Here is a 15,441-nt window from a genome sequence, read left to right on the forward strand (position 1 = left end):
GAGGCTAAAAGTCCAAGGTTAAGGTGCCATCAGGATTGGTTTCTGGTGAGACCTCTTTTTGTGTCCTCACCTGCCCTTTCCTTTTTGCACAGCCTGAGAAAGAGGGCTCTAGTGTCTCTTCCTCTTAAAAAAAATTTTTTTTATTGACTTCAGAGAGGAAGAGAGAGGGAGAGAGAGATAGAAACATCAATGATGAGAGAGAATCACCAATCTGCTGCCTTTTGCACAACCCCCAGCAGACAAGTGCCCTAACCAGGAATCACACTGTGACCTCATAGGTCTGCACTCAGTCACTGAGCCATATCCATTGGGCTCTTCCTCTTCTTACAAGACCATCAGTCCTATCAGATTATGGCTCCACATTATGAAATCCTTAGTTACTTTCTTCAAGGCCCTATCACCAAATACAGTCACACCGAGTGTTAGGGCGTCAATATATGAATCTGGGAAGGACACACTTCAGTCTATAACAGAAATATATACCTTAGATAGAATCAACAAGACCTATTATATAATAGTGACTAGTATTTTTGTAGAACTTTATAATTTACAACTTATTTTAACATCCATTATCTGATTTGACCTTTACTGTAGGAGGGAGGTATTATCCGTATCCTCATTATATAAATGAGTAAACAGACTAGAAGCTAAATAATATGTCCAAGTCTATATGCTAGTACGTGCTAACCCTGACACTAAACCTGACCAAGGCCTCATAATCCCATGCCATTCTGACTCTCTTATGATAGGTGAGGGCATGAAGACTGAAAAGTTGAGGCCAGCTTGAGGATGCCTTACCTTTATTCTCTAGGGAAGCCCAGAATCTCTCTTAGGTCAACTGCTGCCACCTCCTTATTCAAAACACTTTTAAACTTCTGCCTCACTTTCCCCCGGAAGCTCCTACTTTATCCTTAACCCCCCCCCCCCCTCCTCTAATGTCTTTAGAAACACACACCTGCTCCTTCCTTCACTTTCCTGAGAAGGTGTGGGGGAGAAATGGGAACACAGATATTTAAAAGTTTTGCTTAACAGATTATAGGTAGAAGGATCATCCCCTTCCTCATTGCTGACTAATTCCTACTCATCCATTGAAAAAACAAACAAACAAAAAACAAAACAGCTCACAAGTCACCTCTTTCATGATTTCTCCAAATTTGATTGAGATCTTGTCTGTGAGCACACAGAGTCCCAACATACCATGAGATCATCAGATTGTGTAAGCGCCTTCAGGGCAAGTTTCTATTCCAAGTATCTAACAATAGGATCCACTTCATGTCTGTTATATGCTCATTAAACAAATAAATTATTTCATACATTGTCACATCCTTCCCACATGGTGGGAGACCTTTTATTCTTTATCATTCTTCCCAGATACAATCTCTTATCACTCAGGGCTCAATGCAGGAAACAAAAACTCCTCCAAGAAGTTTAAGGATACAAGGACATAGAGGCTTACAAAGTAAATTGGAAAGTCTAGAGGGGCCCTCTGGGCTGAAATTCCAGAAATGACCTCCAGAACATGTGAGGAGTGCTCTGCCAGGGAAGCTGCTACCTCTGCCACAGTCAGGAGGGTGGGGCAGCTGTAAGTCACCACTGATGACTGGGCTTAAGAGCAAGTAGCTACAACTCTGATCCAGGGATCTTGAAACTATGATCAGGACATTGCCGTGGCTACGCTCTGATGCAACCACCTCTCAATATTTGCAAAGCTAAAGACATCATTGGATCACTGCTGTAAACATATGTCACATCTCCATGACCTTGCTTGCCAGGAGGAGTAGCTAACGTAGTGTATAATGGTTTTTGTCTCACTTCTGCCTTCTAAATCTCATCCAAGTACATCTGACTGGCTGCAAGGTATTCTGAGAAATATAATCCTTACCTTTCCAGCCTCTGCAGAATATGTGCTGAATGCTAATTAACCATATCTGCCACTTTGCATGTCTGAAATCTACCCAATGTCTTATCATCTGCAACTGGGTCTCTTCCTCCTCCCCCACCCTCTTGTTCAGTGCCCTGGTGGCTAGTTTAGTCTTTGGTCTTGTTCCCATTAGTCTAATTCTTCAGACTACAGTTTTCCCTTTTCTGTTACCTGGGTGAGGCAAATATCTTACCTATGATTCCACAGTTCTTTAAAAAAAACAAACTGATATGTGGGACTTCATCAAAATTAAAAACTAATGCTCTTTGAAAGGCAATGTTAAGAGAACTAAAAACAAGACCAACTAGATGAAAATATTGTAAATCATATATCTGACAAAAGACTTGTATCTAGACATGTAATAACTTCCAAAATCAATAATAAGAAAACAAGCAACCCAAAAACAAATGGGTAAAATAATTGAACAGAGTGTTCACCAATGAAGATAAAAGTATGATAATAAACACATGAAAAGATATTCAGTGTCATTAGTCATTAGGGAATTGCAAATTAAGACCACAGTGAGATACCACTATACACTTACAAAAAAAACAAAAAAGGAAAAGTCTGGTCTGGGTGCTGGTGAGGATGTGGAGAAATGACCTCTCATATACTGTGGGTAGGAGTGTAAACCTATAATCACTTTGGAAAAGAGTTTGGCAGTTTCTTTAAAAGGTAAACATATACCTACCATATGACTCAATCATTCTACTCCTAGATATTTACTCCAAAGAAAAGGAAACATATGGGCACACAAAGACCTCTATACTAATCCAGTCATGTGCCTAGTTTTCCATGAAATCTCCTTGCCATTTAGTTCTTTTTTTTTTTTTACTCCAATTGTTAGTATCCTAATGTGCTCAAGTGGTGAACCCTTAACCTTTGTCACATTATCAGCTAGAATCAGAAGAGGAAACTGAGTAAGAGTATCTATATATATAAAAGCCTAAGCGACCGGCCAACTGGCCAACTGGCCGACCGGCCGACCAGCAGGCCGGCCGGTAGCTACGATGCGCAATGACCACCAGGAGTCAGACACTCAATGCACAGGCATGAAAACATGGAACAGACTGATGAATCTCAGAGGAAAGAGGGGAGGGGGAGGGAAGGAAGAGATTAACCAAAGATCTTACATGCATACTAGAGGCCAAGTGCACAGATTTGTGCACCAGATGGGTCCCTCGGCCTGGCCTGCGAAGATCGGGCTGAAACCAGCTCTCCGACATACCCTGAGGGGTCCAGGATTGTGATAGGGCACAGGCCAGGCCAAGGGACCCCACCAGTGCATGAATCCATGCACCGGGCCTCTAGTTAGTTATATATTTCTGCTTCACATATCACCCCCAAACTTTGAAGCTTGAAATAGCAACAAAACATTATCTTATAGTTTCTAAGAGTTAGGAGTCTGGGAGAGGCTTAGCTGGGTGCTCCTGCTCGGGGTCTCTTATGAGGTTGCAATAAAGCTATTGGCTGGGGCTCCAGTCATCTGAAGGCTTGACTGCTTAGAAGATACCTCACTCACATGGCAGTTGGTAGGATGCCCCTGTTCCTTGCTAGTTGTTGGCAAAAGGCCTCAGTTCCTCACCACGAGGGTCTTTCCATGGGGAAGCCATGTTTATCCCCATTTTGGGGGGACTACCACTGGCCTTTACAAAGTTAAGTTTAGATAAGGGCTCCAAGTCATTCCCAAGTTGCACCCTCCAATCCCCACCCCTTCTTTTTTCTATGCTTGTCCTAGGCCAGGGGTGGGCAACCTTTTTGTGAGTGCGTGCCAAAACCAGCAAAATCTCTGACTCAAAATTCTTCTGCGTGCCAACCCTAATTTTTTGAGAACATGTTACGCCTACTTGATATCTCTTAAGGTGTACATATGTGAAGAACCTTGAAGAAATAATAAAATTCATTTGAGCGACAAAAACGCAGTATATGATGATGAAAAATACATTTATTTTTTAATGTATACATGTACACTGATAGTCCGACAGAAAACTTTATGACTCTGTTTAATATTATCAGTGGGACTTTTGCTGCTGCATCACTGATGACAGAGATTTTACATCAGGTTTATATTCCGTCAGGCTATTCCTATTACAAGACTTAACAAAATTCATCACTGAGAACAAAGATTCACAAGCGTATGTGGATGAAAACATGGAGAGTAACGCTATTGCAAAGTTTTTTAAACAGAAAAAATTTTCTGGAATGGCATTCCAAGTCCTCAATAGTTCGTTTTCGACACTTCTCTCTGGTACTCCTGTCTCTAATCGTTTTTTTTCAATGTTTTCCAAGTCAACTCTAAGGTCAATAAATTTCTGCTTCCAAATTGAGCTACTCTGAAATTCAATCAACTGCATTTCAAAGTCAGCCATGTCTATCCATGAAAACATTTGTAAGTTTAATTCATCCAGTTTCATGCTGTCTGGAAACCTCATGAATTTTGGTGTCTCTTCCAGTTCTCTGAATTTCGCAAATCTTGAGAAGAACTGCTCAATAGTTGACTCGATGATGTTTAAAAACAGCTTTTGAAGGCTTTGACAGTCTGTTCTGTCATCTTTTGGGAGGTCTTTGATGTGCCTCTTGAGGTTTGGGAAATATCTAAATCTCTCACCATCCACATCTCTCTTAAAGACTTCCAGTTTCTTTTCAAAAGCCTTTATGTAACCAAACATAACATCAAGTGTCTTGACAGTTCGTTGTAATTTAACATTTAAGTCATTCAAATGTTCACAAAAAACTGCAAAGAACATCAGTTTAGAAACCCACGTGGCGTCAGACAATTCTTGGTAAGAAACATGTCGGTTATTCAAGAAGAGCGTTATCTCGTTTAAGCATTCAACGAATCATTTCAGAACCAAACCTTGGCTAAGCCGTTGAACATTGTTGTACATTTTCAGTCCTTTATACACAGATTCTACCTCATTCAGTAAAACTTGAAATTGTCTTTTATTTAAAGCCCGAGCAGAAATGTAATTAACAACTTTGGTAACTGCATCACTTCCTGCAGTTCCTTCGGGCCAGCTCTTGCACATAAAGCCTCCTCATGTATGATGCAATGAAAACCTATCAGTGTATGACCAACTTCTTTCGCAAACAGATTTACAAAACCTGCCTTCTCACCAGTCATGCAAGGAGCACCACCAGTGGTGACGGACACTACTTTTGAAATGTCAGTTTGTCGAGAAGAGAATTCGTTCATAACTGCTTTACATATTTCAGCCCTGGTAGTATGCTCAGGTAGAGTTAGAAGGGCAACCATCTGTTCACATATTTCATCACCTTTACGAAGTCGAGAAAAAATGGTCAGCCTAGATGACGATGTAATGTCTGTACTTTCATCAATACAAATAGAAAAAAATTGACATGAAGACAAATCTTTTGTTACTTGTTCAGCAGTATTACTCGCCAACTTAAGTATCCTATCCTTAACTGTTTTCCTGCTCACGGACAAATCTTTAATGCACTGAATAATCTTTTCTTTTTCTGAGAAATCGTCAAAAAGGAAAGGTGCACATTCTAGCCAAGCTTCTTTAATATACTCTCCATCACTGAGTGGTTTTCCATGTTAGGCAATGACTTTTGAAACTTCAAAACTAGCAGCAACTAAGTTGAAACTGGACCTACCTGAGATGAAGTTCATAAAATTATCAGCCTGTTTTTTTGTTTTGCTGAGTTCACGAGAAATTAATTCTCTTTGTTCCTCTTCGGTTTTATTGCTTATGTTCTTATGAACATTTTCAAAATGCCTTTTTACAGAAGATGTTCTGCAAACAATAGTTTCAGAACAGAAAACACATAAGGCTTTGTTGTCTTTCTTAATCACACCAAACTTTTCTGTCTAGTATTTTTGAAATTCTCTAACATCCTCTTCAGCTGAACAACATCGTTTCTTAGCTGGTGGTCCTGACATTCTGCACAATCTAGAAGGACAGAAAAATACATGAGATGATGGTATATGTGAAAAAGGTAAAAGATGAAAAGTAAAATGTCAGTAAGTGATTAATTAGCTTGATCAAACTACTGTACTGCTATTACTTTTTTAATTAAAGTAAATAGAAAGAAAAATAGTTTGCTATCCCTACAAAATGGTAAGATGGGCGCAACTCAGGGAACAGTAAAGATAAAGCATGTAAAAAATCACAAAATGAAGAACATTTATTTATAAATCATAATACATTGTATGCATATCAGTTATTATTTTTATTTATAAGATTTGGTTTATGGATAACAACAAAAATGTGACAAACTAAAAATATTTCCTAAGGGAAATAACAGAATAAAGAAGAAAGCATAGACAAATACAGCATAATGTAATAGAAGTACGGTAATTATGTAACTTACTTTTCAGCGCAGACGGATACGGTGTGATGATGATGTCACCGGGTTACTGCTGTAGCGCGCATCGAGAGAAACATAGAAATTTATTCCCCTTTCGTTAGTACCGGTGGGCAAAGTGAGAGAGAAGGTTTCATTTTTATAGAGTGAAATTTTGAATAAGTAGGTGAGGCGGTTGTCTTGTCAATGAAAACCCGTTGTGTCTGAGGCTGAAACCAAAACACTGGTCGGATCTAGGAAGGCAGGGAGAGTTAAGGCAGAGGCATAGAAATTGCTCTTCCCCTCTCTTGTCAATCCATGTCTATGGTCTTTAAGATAACTTGTTATGTAAAATTATTTATTTATCTAAGATGCACCTACACTGAATTTATCTGAAAAATAAAAAGTCGATATTAAGAAAAAAAATGTAAATGAAAGATAATAAGAGAGGGTTTTGCGTGCCAACAAAAGTTACTGGTGTGCCATGTTTGGCACGCGTGCCAGGGGTTGCCCACCCCTGCCCTAGGCTGAGGAATTCAAACTGCTTTTCATCTCTTCTTTAACTTTGCCACATCATCCTCCCTAAACTCTGGAATTCAGAACCTGTTGCTATCTTCCCATCTTCCTCCCCACATCCTCTTATTCTCCCTTAGCCCTTTAGGTACACTGCCATTATCTTTCAAAGGTTTTATTAAAAACGCTCACACAACTTAGGGTTTTCAGGAAATATGGAAGTGGTGGTGATAGTTGGAGCCTAAGCCCTCTTGTGAGGGTCTCTTGGTGCCCTGTGAGAGAAAAGGGGAGGATGCCACTGGAATCATCTTCATTTTCGATGCAGCTATCCTTCCCTTTTCCCTTACCCTCAGTGCCAGACAATTCTATGAACTCTTCCCTCCCCCAGTGTCTTACCCCATTCCCAGGAAATGAAGTGTGTTCTTCACTCGTTTGCCAGTTGGTCAGGTTCCCAGCCTGAACATTTCCTATAAGACCTGGTGACTAAAGCAGTGCCAGGAAAATTACAGCCATCGCTACAAGATCTACAGCAGCTTAGTGTGTCTGGAGCCAACCGATCACCTTGTATCTTTGAGTGCCAACTACCTCTTTGAGATCAGTGGTTTCGAGGATGGGCTGAGGAGGAGCGCAATGAATTTGTCAGGCAGCTGGAGGTCAGTGAGCCAGACTTCGTGGCAAAGTTTTATCAAGCAGTGGCTGCTACATCTGGTAAAGACTGATAGGCATTAAAACCAGAGAAGATAACCATAGTTGATGGAACCAAAGCCACAACTGTACAGTGAGAACTTCAGATGTGCCACTTAACGGTCTGGGGATGGTATCCTGATTTGCTGACTGAGCTTGCTGACTAGTATGGGCCTGGTTATTTCTATCTATCTATCTATCATCTATCTATCATCTGTCTATCTAGGTTTTACCACTTTAATAGAATGCTCTAACTAGTCTATACAAATTGAAAACAACATCTTCAGTTACAAATGTGTCTAAGTAATAAGGCTGAGCACTCCCCAGGCCTGGTCAGTGTGGGCCCCATGAACCCGGCTGCCAGGGACCAGGGACCTCGGTCACACAACTCGGAGCCCCACACGCCAGCCAAGGACAGGTCGTCACTTTGAACCCAGGGCTTTTAAGACACATGGACGTGGGGCTGAGAAATGGGAGCTAAGGAGACGTGACACTTACACACGAGGAAACGTGTGCCCCGCCCAGCCCTCCCCACGGAAGATGGGCTCACAGCACTGCCCACAACCCCACCCGTCCTGGAGGCGTGCTCATGCCACCAGCTGTCAGTGGCAAGAGGGAGCTCTTTCTCCCAGTCTGCGCTCCCAGAGGAGCCGCTGCCCCCTCCTCCCTGTCAAGTCCCCAGGTCTCCAGTCACAAACATGGTTTCAGAAACCTGAGGACAAGTGACAGCACGCGCTCCGAGGCTCACAGCACAAAGGAACAAATAAATACGAGGATAAACCACACCAGCTGACGCCTCAGCACCACAGGTGCTACGACCCCACCCCACCCCACCCCACCCCGAGGAAAATAAAACCAAAGTGAGAACACACGGAGGAGCACGGACCCAGCCCCCGCCGAGATCAGACACAGAGGGCCAGGCGGCTGGGAACGAAGCCTGTGGTGTCTTCAAGTGAGAGATGGGAGCAGAATCTCCAGTCGTCAGTCCTGGGCTCAGGGACCTTCCCACCCAACGTGGTACCCCACGTGGTCTACCGGCCCCCCCGAAAGCAGGCCTGGGGAAGTTTACTGAGCTGCACCCAAGGCCGCAGAGGGTGCCGGGATTAGATTAAACCTCCCACTTCTGAAACGCAGTTAAGTGGCCGCTGTACAGGTTAAGCAAAATAATAAGGAAAGAGGAAAAGTGAAAGTGAAAACCATGCACTCGAAAAAGGTCAGATGTGGGCGCTGCGCCCACAGGTCCTCACTGCTCACTGCTGCTTGCACGCAGAGGGCTGGTTGGGCTCCTTCTTGAGGCTCAGGTCGGCATCGTCCTCTTCTTCTCCCTCCTCGTCTCTTTCTAACTCTTCCCCTTCTCCTTCCTCATCTTCTTCAAGATTGTCGTCATCCTCTACGGCCTCCCCCGTTGAAGTACCCCTTGGGACTAGCCGCTCACGGAAGAAGTGTCCAATCTCAAAGCCGGAGGCTAATGTGAACTCGGAATCTTCATCCAGTGATTCTCCATCCCCAGATGCTTTCAGCGAGCGGACTGAAGAAGTGAAAACACAGAATCATTGGGGACTTGCTTGGTGATGGTTCTGACAGTGCCTGGACCCTTGTGTTTCCGTTTTTTCTTTTTTAAAAAAATATATTTTTATTGGTTTCAGAGAGGAAGGGAGAGGGAGAGAGAGATAGCAACATCAATAATGAAAGAGAATCATTGATTGGCTGCCTCCTGCAGGACCTCCACTGGGGATCGAGCCCACAACCTGGGCATATGCCCTGATCAGGAATCGAACCGGTGACCTCTCGGTTCCTGGGTCGACACTCAACTGCTGAGCTACACCTGGCTGGGCTCCGTTTTTTCTTGATCGTTTTGACTGTAACATGTTTTCCTTTCTTCCAATCAATAGTGCACCCGTCACAGTCAACTATTTCAGGGCCTTCGAAGGAGAAGGGGTCGGCCTTATCCGGCTCGGACTTCATCTTGTTGTTGGTTTTGGTCAGGACTGAATTGATGAAGTAGTCGCTGGGCTCAAAGTGGAACTCGTAATACAAAAGACATAGGCTGTCCAGGGTCTGAAAACTTCGCTTTAATATCTTGAAGATGTATCAAGATTGGCTCATCATATTCCTGGACTAACTCGCTCAGCACATCCACGTTTCTGAAGACGGTGAAAGAACTCTGAATCCCTCTGGGGCTGGCTCTTCTGCTGCCTCGACTTCTTTTTCTGCAACGACTACTTTACTTTCCATGTCTCTAGCCAGTTTGTCCTCCTCTTCATTCTCACTGGGCCACTCCGATTCTCCATCTGTCGACTCAACGTCACCAGTGACAAGCTCCGTTCTTTTGTCAGAGAGGCTGGTACAGCACCGCGGATGTCCTCTCCAGGTCATGGACCTCTCCATAGAACTTGGGTTCTATTGAGCACACTTCACCTGAAGTTGTTTCAATGCGTTGATTCTTCTTTTTACTGCTGTAGGTAAAGACTCTATGTAGCTGCAAGGAGTGTGGGAGGCACTGTCAAGCCACTCCTCAAGGCTGCCCGAACTCGAGGGTTCTGGCATCACCGGATTGGTGAGCTTCTCTGTAGCACTTGCATCTTTAGCAGCTTCCAAGGAATCTGACGGAGCCCCATCTGAAAAGCTGTTATCTGCCATCTGAATGTTTTTATCTCCTCATGCCTCCTGTGGCAGTGGCAGCAGCCGTGGCTTTACTCGCTTCTGGGATAGCGCCCCAGGCCTGGTTATTTCCATGTTAACTGCACATTAGCTGGACCCCTAGCGTAAATGTTTTCCATCTAAGCAAATCCAGCTTAGCAATCTGCCTCTAGCTTATTTCTTTCCAGGAGATGTCAAACTCTCAAGAATTGAATGACTGCTTTTGCAACTATACCCCAAATCACCTACATATAACTCAAACCTACTGCTGGCCCATGGGGATATAAAGTAGAACCCTCCTACTTCAGAAGCAGGAGAGAAGGGCAAGAAAAGGTCATGTTTTTAATATTTAGCTGGATTCAGATGTCTGGTTTCACCTCCCTTAGCAGATTTTTAGCATAATTATGTGACATCCTAACCACTAGCTTTCCTCGATGATTTAGTAAAAATTATGGAAAAATCAGAAAAGGGAGATAATTAGTTAGTCCTTCCTCCACATTGATGTGTGTTTGAATCCAAATAGCAATGACTTTTTCTGAAAGCATATGTGATATCCTTGGAGCTGCTAACAGATATTCTGTGAGTTTGTTCTACAATAATAAGGAAAAAAGTGGCATTCTTTAGAGGTTGAAGGGTATTGTGCGTGTGTTTTTGTATCAAAATAAGGAATGAATCTTCGGAACAAAACCAACCAAACAAACAAAAGATGCACACACAGCCAACCGTTATGGTTCAGTGGTTGAGACCTATGAACCAGGAGGTCACTTTTGGATTCCCAGTCAGGACACATTTTCCGGGTTGTGGGCTCATTCCCCACTAGGGGGCGTGTAGGAGGCAGCCAATCAATGATTCTCTCCCACTGTAGATGTTTCTCTCTCTTTCTCCTGCTCTCTTCCTCTCTGAAATCAATAAAAACATATTTTTTTAAAAACGTGCATACACACAACTTTACAAAATTACATTAATTACACATGCCAATTTTATAATGAAAGTTTTATAGAACAGAATTTGTCCAGTAGGTGTTAGCAGAGCCAAATACTAGACACCAAGAATTTCAATGGAGAAATGTTGGCTATTTTATTATTTTTCTAATTTTTTTAAAATCCTCACCCAAGGATATTTTTCCATTGATTTTTAGAGAGAGTGGATGAGAGAGGGAAAGACAGAGAGAAATATCAATGTGAGAGAAACACATCAATTGGTTGCCTCCTGCATGAGCCCTGACAAGGGCCCGGGCCGGATAAGAGCCTGCAACCGAGGTACGTGACCCTGACCGGAATCACTTCAGTACACAGGCCGACACTCTATCCATTGAGCCAAACCGGCTAGCGCATGTTGGCTATTTTATTAGTGGCACCATCCAGGAGAATGAGGAGCTAATGCTCAAAAACCTGAACTCTCCAGTGGTGTGTAGTTACAGATTACTATATAGGGCAAAATCACAAGACATGATGAGTTAGGGATTGGGGTCGTGCTGGGAGCTGATTGTTGGAGATGTAATAAGGGCAATTAATATCTTCTTCAGGTCTTGAGGACAGTTCTGAGGTTTTTGCTGGCTTCCCATGCCCAATCTTATAGGAAGGTAGCCAGGGGGTTGTTTCCCCTTAGGGCTCAGGATCTGAAACATAACTTAATTCAAGATGCTATCTTTAGACTACCAGAGGTCCAGACCATGTGACTATTAGTCAAGTTGAGGCTACTATCTTCTGCTGCCTGGGGGTTGCTGATTATCCAGGGGGAAAGGCTAGGTCTCAAGGGATGGATATACACTGAGTGGCCAGATTATTATGACCACCCGACGTTTGCAGGCCAATTAGCGATAATTTTGTGCTGAAGTTGCTAGAGGGCCAGACCATTATAAATAGGGAAGCAGGTTGTTTACCACGACAGTAGAAGTGATTTTTTTTCTGAAGACATGGATAAACAGTATATATATATTAGAGGCCCAGTGCACGAAATTCATGCATGGGGGGTGGGGTCTCTCAGGTCCCTCAGCCCCGCCTGGACCCTCTCCAATCCAGGATCCCTCAGGGGATGTCTGACTGCCTCTTGCAATCCAGGACCGCTGGCTCCTAACCGCTCGCCTGCCTGCCTGCCTGATTGCCCCTAACCGCCTCTGCCTCGCCCCACACCCAGGACCCAGAATTTCCTCCTCCGGCTGGCCGCAGGCATCCAGGACCCAGGCTGGCTTTGCCTGGGCCATCCGAAGCCACAGGGGACTGTGGACAGGCAGCTTCGTCTGGGCTGCAGCCGTGGGTGCCCAGGACTGCGGGGTGGGCAGCTTGTCCTTCTCCCCGGCCGAAGCCTGGCTGGTCACCATTCCCCTCTCATGAGCTCATTTGTGCCTGGCTGGTCCCCATGCCTCTCTCCCAGTGTTGAGTGTCTGAGCAGTTAAGGCTTGAGGGCATGATGACCATTTGCATATTAGCTCTTTATTATATAGGATATATATATTTCTAGAACTAGGATTTAAAGCTAAATTTAATCAAAGTCATAAAAACCCTCTGTTTCAAGAGACAGTATAGCTTAACAAGAGTATGGGCTTCAAAATGAGGTACCCAGAGCTCAAATTCAAGATCAAACTGAGTTTCCTACTCTCTTTTTTTTTTTTTTACAAAACTGTTTTTAAATATATTTTTATTATTTATTTCAGAAAGAAAGGGAGAGGAGGAGAGAGAGATAGAAACATCAGTGATGAGAGAGAATCATTGATCAGCTGCCTCCGGCACACCCCACACTGGCGATCGAGCCTGAAATCCAGACATGTGCCCTGATTGGGAATCCAAGCATGACCTCCTGATTCAACCACTGAGCCACACCAGCCTAGCAGTTTCCTCATCTTAAATATAGTAATTGTTCCTGCCTCCCAAGGTAATTGCAATAATTAAATTAATATATATAAAGCATCTTAAACATTGTCTAGCATATAAGAAGCAGTACATGATACATGTTAACTAGAATTATTATAAAAAAGGAAGTAAAAATAAAATTATAATAGCCTATAATCACAAGGGCTTTACTTTTGCTCACTAATAAGAAACAAATGGAGAAACCAAGATGGCGGCATAGGTTAACGCCGGAGATTGCTGCCTCGAACAACCACTTCAAAAAACAACTAAAAGACGGAACGGACATCATCCAGAACCACAGGAAGGCTGGCTGAGTGGAAATTCTACAACTAGGAGGAAAGAGAATATCATACCCAGACTCAGAGGATGCGCAGTGCTGAAGTGAAATACTAAGGTGCGGAGTGCACGCAGAGCGGGCTGGAGGCAGAGGGCGAGGTTGGGTTGTTGTTCTCAATCGGGAGGGAGTTTCAGACTCTGAGCTCCAGATCCGGGCGAGTCTCTAGGGACCCAGACTCAAACGGGAGAAGCGGGACTGTCTGGCTTCGGTCTGAACTCGAAGACAGCTTTCTCTCCGAGGTTTGCAGCGGTTGCTGGGACTCTGTGAGGCAGAGCCCCTAGGGACAGAACTGAGAGCAGCCATAACTGCTCGCTCCGGCCTGCCCTGTAGATCCCCGGGGACCCGCTCCGCCCAAGCCCTGCGAAGAGCCATTTGCCAGATAGCCTCAGGCAAATGCTAGATTAGCACCTCCCTAGAGATCCAGCACAGAAGCTCTCCCACTGCAGACACAGCGGACTCTCATAGCCAGTTGGCCTGGAGGTCAAATCACCCCCGGTATTGCCGACAACAATCAAGGCTTAACTACAACAAGACTGCGCACAAAGACCACTAGGGGGTGCACCAAGAAAGCATAAAAAATGCGGAGACAAAGAAACAGGACAAAACTGTCAATGGAGGATATTGAGTTCAGAACCACACTTTTAAGGTCTCTTAAGAACTGTCTAGAAGCCGCCGATAAATGTAGTGAGATCCTCAAGAAATCTAATGAGACCCTCGATGTTATGATAAAGAACCAACTAGAAATTAAGCATACACGGACTGAAATAACGAATACTATACAGACTCCCAACAGCAGACCATAGGAGCGCAAGAATCAAGGCAAAGATTTGAAATGCGAAGAAGGAAAAAACACCCAACCAGAAAAGCAAAATGAAAAAAGAATCCGAAAATACGAGGACAGTGTAAGGACCCTCTGGGACAGCTTCAAGCGTACCAACATCAGAATTATAGGGGTGCCAGAAGATGAGAGAGAGCAAGATATTATTGAAAACCTATTTGAAGAAATAATGACAGAAAACTTCCCCTACCTGGTGAAAGAAATAGACTTACAGGTCCAGGAAGCGCAGAGAACCCCAAACAAAAGGAATCCAAAGAGGACCACACCAAGACACATCATAATTAAAATGCCAAGAGCAAAAGACAAAGAGAGAATCTTAGAAGCAGCAAGAGAAAGAAACTCAGTTACCTACAAGGGAATACCCATACAACTGTCAGCTGATTTCTCAACAGAAACTTTGCAGGCCAGAAGGGAGTGGCAAGAAATATTCAAAGTGATGAATGCCAAGAACCTACAACCAAGATTACTTTACCCAGCAAAGCTATCATTCAGAACTGAAGGTCAGATAAAGAGCTTCACAGATAAGGAAAAGCTAAAGGAGTTCATCACCACCAAACCAGTATTATATGAAATGCTGAAAGGTATCCTTTAAGAAGAGGAAGAAGAAGAAAAAGGTAAAGATACAAATTATGAACAACAAACATGCATCTATCAACAAGTGAATCTAAGAATCAAGTGAACAAATAATCTGGTGATCATAATAGAATCAGGGACATAGAAAGGGAATGGACTGACTATTCTTGGGGGGGAAAGGGGTGTGGGAGATGCGGGAAGAGACTGGACAAAAATCGTGCACCTATGGATGAGGACAGTGGGTGGGGAGTGAGGGTGGAGGGTGGGGTGGGAACTGGGAGGAGGGGAGTTATGGGGGGAAAAAAGAGGAACAAATGTAATAATCTGAACAATAAATATTTAATTAAAAATAAAAGAAAAAAAAGAAACAAAGGATAACAAATTACAAATATGTTTTTATTGATTTTAGAGAGAGAGGGAGAGGGAGAGAGAAACACAGGTGTGAGAGGGCAACATTGATCGGCAGCCTCCTGCACACCCCCTACCGGGGATGGAGTCCGCAACCGGGGCATGTGACCTGACCATGAACTCCGACCTCGATGCATGGGATGACGCTCAACCAACTGAGCGACACCGGCCAAGGCGAGAGTGCTTTTGTTTTCTAAATCTCTTTCCCTCTTTAACATTCCATAACAAGCCTAAAAGCCTAGAATCCCGGAGCTATCACGCTATCCCATTACGCGTTGCGGGGGCTCTATTATTTGCTAGGTCGGTGTCTTGGGTGGGGCCTGCCTTTCTCCACTTTCTCCACTAGAGGTGGCTTTGCACAGCAATC

The 15,441-nt window shown here is 43.7% G+C and overlaps 2 pseudogenes; one reads left to right on the forward strand and one right to left on the reverse strand.

The window, feature by feature from the left end:
* Window positions 1-7,037: 7,037 nt before the first annotated feature.
* On the forward strand, window positions 7,038-7,480 carry LOC132226103 (uncharacterized protein C14orf119-like; annotated as a pseudogene).
* Window positions 7,481-8,486: 1,006 nt separating this feature from the next.
* LOC132226104 (nucleosome assembly protein 1-like 4) lies at window positions 8,487-10,139 on the reverse strand (annotated as a pseudogene).
* Window positions 10,140-15,441: the final 5,302 nt, after the last annotated feature.

Source organism: Myotis daubentonii, chromosome 2 (assembly GCF_963259705.1).
Source record: "Myotis daubentonii chromosome 2, mMyoDau2.1, whole genome shotgun sequence".
Taxonomy (NCBI): domain Eukaryota; kingdom Metazoa; phylum Chordata; class Mammalia; order Chiroptera; family Vespertilionidae; genus Myotis; species Myotis daubentonii.